The sequence below is a fragment of the Schistocerca gregaria genome, chromosome 4, assembly GCF_023897955.1.
Source record: "Schistocerca gregaria isolate iqSchGreg1 chromosome 4, iqSchGreg1.2, whole genome shotgun sequence".
Taxonomy (NCBI): domain Eukaryota; kingdom Metazoa; phylum Arthropoda; class Insecta; order Orthoptera; family Acrididae; genus Schistocerca; species Schistocerca gregaria.
In genome coordinates this window covers 620,365,826-620,371,496 of record NC_064923.1, presented here as the reverse complement: position 1 = coordinate 620,371,496, position 5,671 = coordinate 620,365,826, and positions in this window count along the sequence as shown.

Genomic DNA, 5,671 nt, shown 5'->3' with positions numbered 1-5,671 from the left:
TAAAATGCTGTAAAAAATAACGGTACTATCGCACTTCTTTCGGGTAATTCTGACTTTACCTTCACATCTGTCGATTTTGTTTCGCGTTGAGTTCTATCTGCAAGAAAGTCTTGAATCCAGTTCAAATGGTTCAAATGGTTCTGAGGACTATGGGACTTAACATCTGAGGTCATCAGTCCCCTAGAACTTAGAACTACTTAAACCTAACTAACTTTAGGACATCAGACACATCCATGCCCGAGGCAGGATTCGAACCTGCGACCGTAGCAGTCGCGCGGTTTCAGACTGAAGCGCCTAGAACCTCTCGGCCACCGCGGCCGGCTCTTGAATCGAGTCACAATACTGATCCGACACTCGCTGATCTCGAATTTTTCTCACTTAAAGACTAAACTTCATACTGGCTTGCAGAGTACGGTCGTAGATATATTTTTCCCTTCAAGCTATTGGTTACCTTAGAGTACTCCAATTCTAAACTGTTGACTTACTGTCTATGTAGTAATAAGTATACTTCCTGGCAATTCAAAATCATGTGCCGAATCATGTCTCGAACCCGGAACTTTACTTTTCAGGGTTCTGAGACACTGACAGAAGTAAAGCTCTGAGAACAGGTAGTAAGTCGTGATTGGATAGCTTATTCGGTAAGGTTAATATTCCATATTTAGGACACTGTCTGGCATTTTACATCGGAGGAGTAGATTCAAATAATCACATACTCCATTGCAGAATAGCTACATTCACTTCATTAGGGATATTGCTATACAGGGTGATTTATATAGAAGAAGAACAGATTTCAATGTTGCTCATTACAAAGTATAAAAGACAGAAACTCATTGCTCATGTCACTGGTTAGAGGAGGGTTCAAAGTTCGCACATACACTAACACCCCTAATCCATACACTCAACATAAACACTAAGCGTTGGCCAAGAAGCATTGGAACGGTGGTCCATTTCGTTCCACGCACGAATCAACAGGTCCCTGTCTCTTGTATTACAGTTAGCTCCTCCAAAAAGTTAAACCCATAAACTGTATGAACCGAGACGGCACAGTACAGATTCGGTTTCAGTGAGTCTCTTTCGATAACGACGCCAGAATTTTTCGTCCTCGTCCCTCCCTTTTCCCTCCGCCGATACTTACATTATGGCGGTTTACTTTGCAGGGTAGATGAAAACTCAATTCTTCCGGAAAGATGAGCCATCGCAAAATTCGTAGCTTCTGTTATGGCCGCCAGGACGCAATTGCTACAGTAACTGTAACTTGTAAGGCTACAGATGCAGGTGTCGTTTCAGATCACGCCATGCCGTTGTTTGTGGAAGTTAAAGTTATTGACCTGCCCGTCTTGTGGTCTTCCGAAGGCTCTGCGTGAATGCGTCTCAGATACCCTCGACATTGTCATCAGGTGCGCGTGGCCGACCATCGCTCTTCCATTTGCATATGCAACTAACTTCTAAGAACTTTTTATGGCAGTCATAAATTTGCTTGTGCACTTCTTGCTGAACCGGCGGTGCAATCCACACTGCCCTTGACTTCGCGCAAATTCCAACAAAAAATGATTTCTCTTGTAGTATTTGTACAAACAAACAATAGCGTACCGGTTTCAAAACTTCGAACCTTCCTCAATCCAGTGACATGCATAATGTCTTTTACAGTTCCCCTGTAATACACGTCTGAAATCTGTTCTTCCTTTTTTAATCACCTTGTATGTTTAATTACCATAATACACAGTTAATATTGTAACATTTTGTTACAACCAGACATTTGTCGCTCGATGAAACATCCGCATTATCTACATCCGCATTGAGCCATAGAGCTGTCGCGGCTTGCGTAATTGTCTCGGCAGGAGAGGGTGTTCACATTGGAGCCACATGTGCGGAGCGCCTCTCAGCCTGGAGTGTTTACGGGCCTACGTGCGGCGGGGCATGCAGCCGTGCGAATCTGCTTCAGACGTCAAGTGCCTCCGTACCGATCACTCGAGAGCCCGCGCCCGGACTGGATAAACACAGGCGCGTCTACGTCAAACTATAAACCGAACAGTTGCAAACGCTCGCGCATAGGTCAATCGTCAGCGTCTATAACATTAATTCCATTCTGGTCGTATACCATGTAAACTTCTTGTTGTTGTTGTGGTCTATTGTCCTGAGACTGGTTTGATGCAGCTCTCCAAGCTACTCTATCCTGTGCGAGCTTCTTCATCTCCCAGTACGTATTGCAACCTACATCCTTCTCAATCTCCTTAGTGTATTCATCTCTTGGTCTCCCTTTGGGAATTTTACGCTCCAGGCTGCCCACCAATACTGAACTGGTAATCCCTTGATGTCTCAGAACATTTCCTACCAACCGATTCCTTCTTCTAGTCAAGTTGTGCCACAAATTCTCTTCTCGCCAATTCAATACCTCCTCATTAGTTATGTGATCTATCCATCTAATCTCCAGCATTCTTCTGTAGCACCACATTTCGAAAGCTTCTATTCTCTTCTAGTCCACATAATTAATCTTCCATGTTTCACTTTCATACATGGCTACACTCCAGACAAATACTTTCGGGAACGACTTCCTGACACTTAAATCTATACTCGATGTTAACAAGTTTCTCTTCTTCAGAAACGCTTTCCTTGCCACTGCCAATCTACATTTTATATCCTCTCTACTTCGCCAATCATCAGTAATTTTGCTCCCCAAATAGAACAAAACTTATCTACTACTTTATGTGTCTCGTTTCCTAAATTAATTCCCTTAGCAGCACCCGACTTAATTCGACTACAATCCAGTATCCTCGTTTTGCTTTTGTTGATGTTCATCTTATATCCTCCTCTGTGGATTTTAGTTTCTACTCCGACTTTTTCTTTTGTTACCTTTACTGCTTGTTCGGTATACAGGTTGAACAACGTCGGGGATAGGCTACAGCCTTGTCTCACTCCCTTCCCAGCCACTGCTTCCCATTCATGCCCCTCGACTCTTATAACTGCCATTTCGATTCTGTACAAATTGTAAATAGCCTTTCGATCCCTGTATTTTACCCCTACCAACTTCAAAATTGAAAGAGAGTATTCCAGTCAACATTGTCAAATGCTTTCTCTAAGTCTACAAATGCTAGAAACGTAGACCTATTGTGTAAGGTAAGTCGTAGGGCAGTATTGTCTCATCTGTTCTAACATTTCTAAGGAATCCAAACTGATCTTCCCCGAGGTCGGCTTCATCCAGTTTTTCCATTCGCCTGTAAAGAACTCGCGTTAGTATTTTGCAGCCATGACTAATTCAACTGATAGTGCGGTAATTTTCACATCTGTCAACACCTGCTTTCCACAGGATTGGAATTATTATATTCTTGTTGAAGTCTGAGGGTGTTTCACCTGTCTCATACATCTTGCGCACCAGATGGTAGGGTTTTGCTAGGCCTGGCTCTTCCAAGGCAGTCAGTAGTTCTAATGAAATGTTGTCTTCCCCGGGCCCTGTTTCGACTTAGGTCTTTTAGTGCTCTGTCAAACTCTTCAAGCAGTATCATGTCTCCCATTTCATCTTCATCTACATCCTCTTCCATTTCTATAATATTGTCCTCAAGTACCTCGCCCTTTTATAGACATTCTATATACTTCTTCCACCTTTCTGCTTTCCCTTCTTTGCCTAGAACTGGGTTTCCATGTGAATTCTTGATATTCATACAAATGGTTCTCTTTTCTCCAAAGGTCTCTTTAATTTTCCTCTAGGCAGTATCTATCTTACCCCTAATGACACATGCCTCTGCATCCTTACATTTGTCCTCTAGCCATCCCTGCTTAGCCATTCTGCTCTTCCTGTCGATCTCATTTTTGAGACGTTTGTATTCCTTTTTCCTGCTTCATTTACTGCATTTTTATATTTTCTCCTTTCATAAATTAAATTCAATATATATTCTGTTACCCAAGGATTTCTACTAGCCCTCGTCTTTTTACCTACTTGATCCTCTGCTGCCTTCACTATTTAATCCCTTAAAATTACCCATTCTTCTTCTACTGTATTTCCTTCCCCCATTCCTTTCAATCGTTCCCTTATGCTCTCCCTGAAAGTCTCTACAACCTCTGGTTCTGTCAGTTTATCCAAATCCCATCTCCTGAAATTTCCACCTTTTTGCAGTTTCTTCAGTTTTAATCTACAGTTCATAACCAATAGAGTGTGGTCAAAGCCCACAACTACCCATGGAAATGTCTTCCAATTTAAAACCTGGGTCCTAAATCTCTGTCTTATCATTATATACTCTATCTGAAACCTTCCAGTATCTCCAGGCCTCATCCATGTTTACAACCTTTGTAAGTAGGCTGTTTAGGTTTTTTTATTGGTAACGCCGCCGCCACGTAGCGCTCTGTATAAAAATCACTGGCTGTGCCGTGTGCAGTCTGTGGCTGGTTGGCATTGTTGTAATACTCGCCATTGTAGTGTTGGGCAGTGGCAGCTGGATGCTAACAGCGCGTAGTGTTGCACAGTTGAAGGTGAGCCACCAGCAATGGTGGACGTGGGGAGAGAGATGGCGGAGTTTTGAAATTTGTAAGAATTGGTGTCATGAACTAATAACAGTAACTGTATATATAATTTTCTTTTCAAGTACTTGGTAATTTGTTGTAGCATTAATTTTTGTGGTGCACCACTTTAATTATATAGACATTAAGATGTGAATCGACATCTCCCTTTTCTGCATTGTTGTCTTTACTATAATATTTTTTCTGCTTGAGCTTTGTCATGTTTAGTTATAAGCTGTTGCATTTGCTTCTACTGTGTGCCAGGCATAGTGCTGCTGAATTTCGCTTTGTATTACTCTGTTAAGCCAGTTTTACTACGGATTTGTTTCTCTTGTTTGCTGCACAGCGCCTTATATTAGTTTTAATATTGCAATTGCTTTACCAATTTCCATTTTTTGGGTCATTGCTGTTTGTGTTAATTTGTTTTGTGCTGTTGCATTGCGTCGTCCCTTATTTAAGCATCTGAGCTCAGTAGATTTAAGTTAGCTTAAGAGGGGGTAGCCTATATAAGAGAATGAGTTGTGATGAATTTGAAGAAATGCACTGAGAGGTTATATGAAAAAAGTACAGAAAGAAGGTATAGATCGGACTTTTTGGAAATAATGAAGAACGAAGGGAGATCTCCGAGAAGTAAAGAAAGTTTTGTTTGCAAAATACGGCAGTAAAACAAACCCTGCCCTTTCCTTGTGTTATCCCACTATGTGTTTGTGTACCCTTGTGTATTTATGTTCTTCCTGTCTTTAAATGTTTATCTGATAAGACTTATGTTGCAGAATTTTTCTAATACTAAGCACATTCACTATGATGAGGAATACTGTTATCCTCAAATATAATTTGCATTAATAACATGCTATTTACTTTGTAAAGATCTTTACACATTATTTATTCTGTTTTGTTCTAATGCTCATGAGTGAAGTTGATGTTTCAAAAGTTATTCAGATCTATTATGTATGTACTTATGTCATAATTTTTGTAACACTGATGTATTTGCTATTTCGATTCTATTGTAAAGCCTGTACTACTGCAAATGATATCTGTAGTCTTATGTTCTTTAAAGATGTATTTTGTACCTTTGTTATTGTATTCTTATGTTATAAAATTGTAACTGACACCAGTTCATCAAATTATGTAACTTGTAAATTACATTTCACTGCACACATTTCTGTTGGTCATAGTATATGGA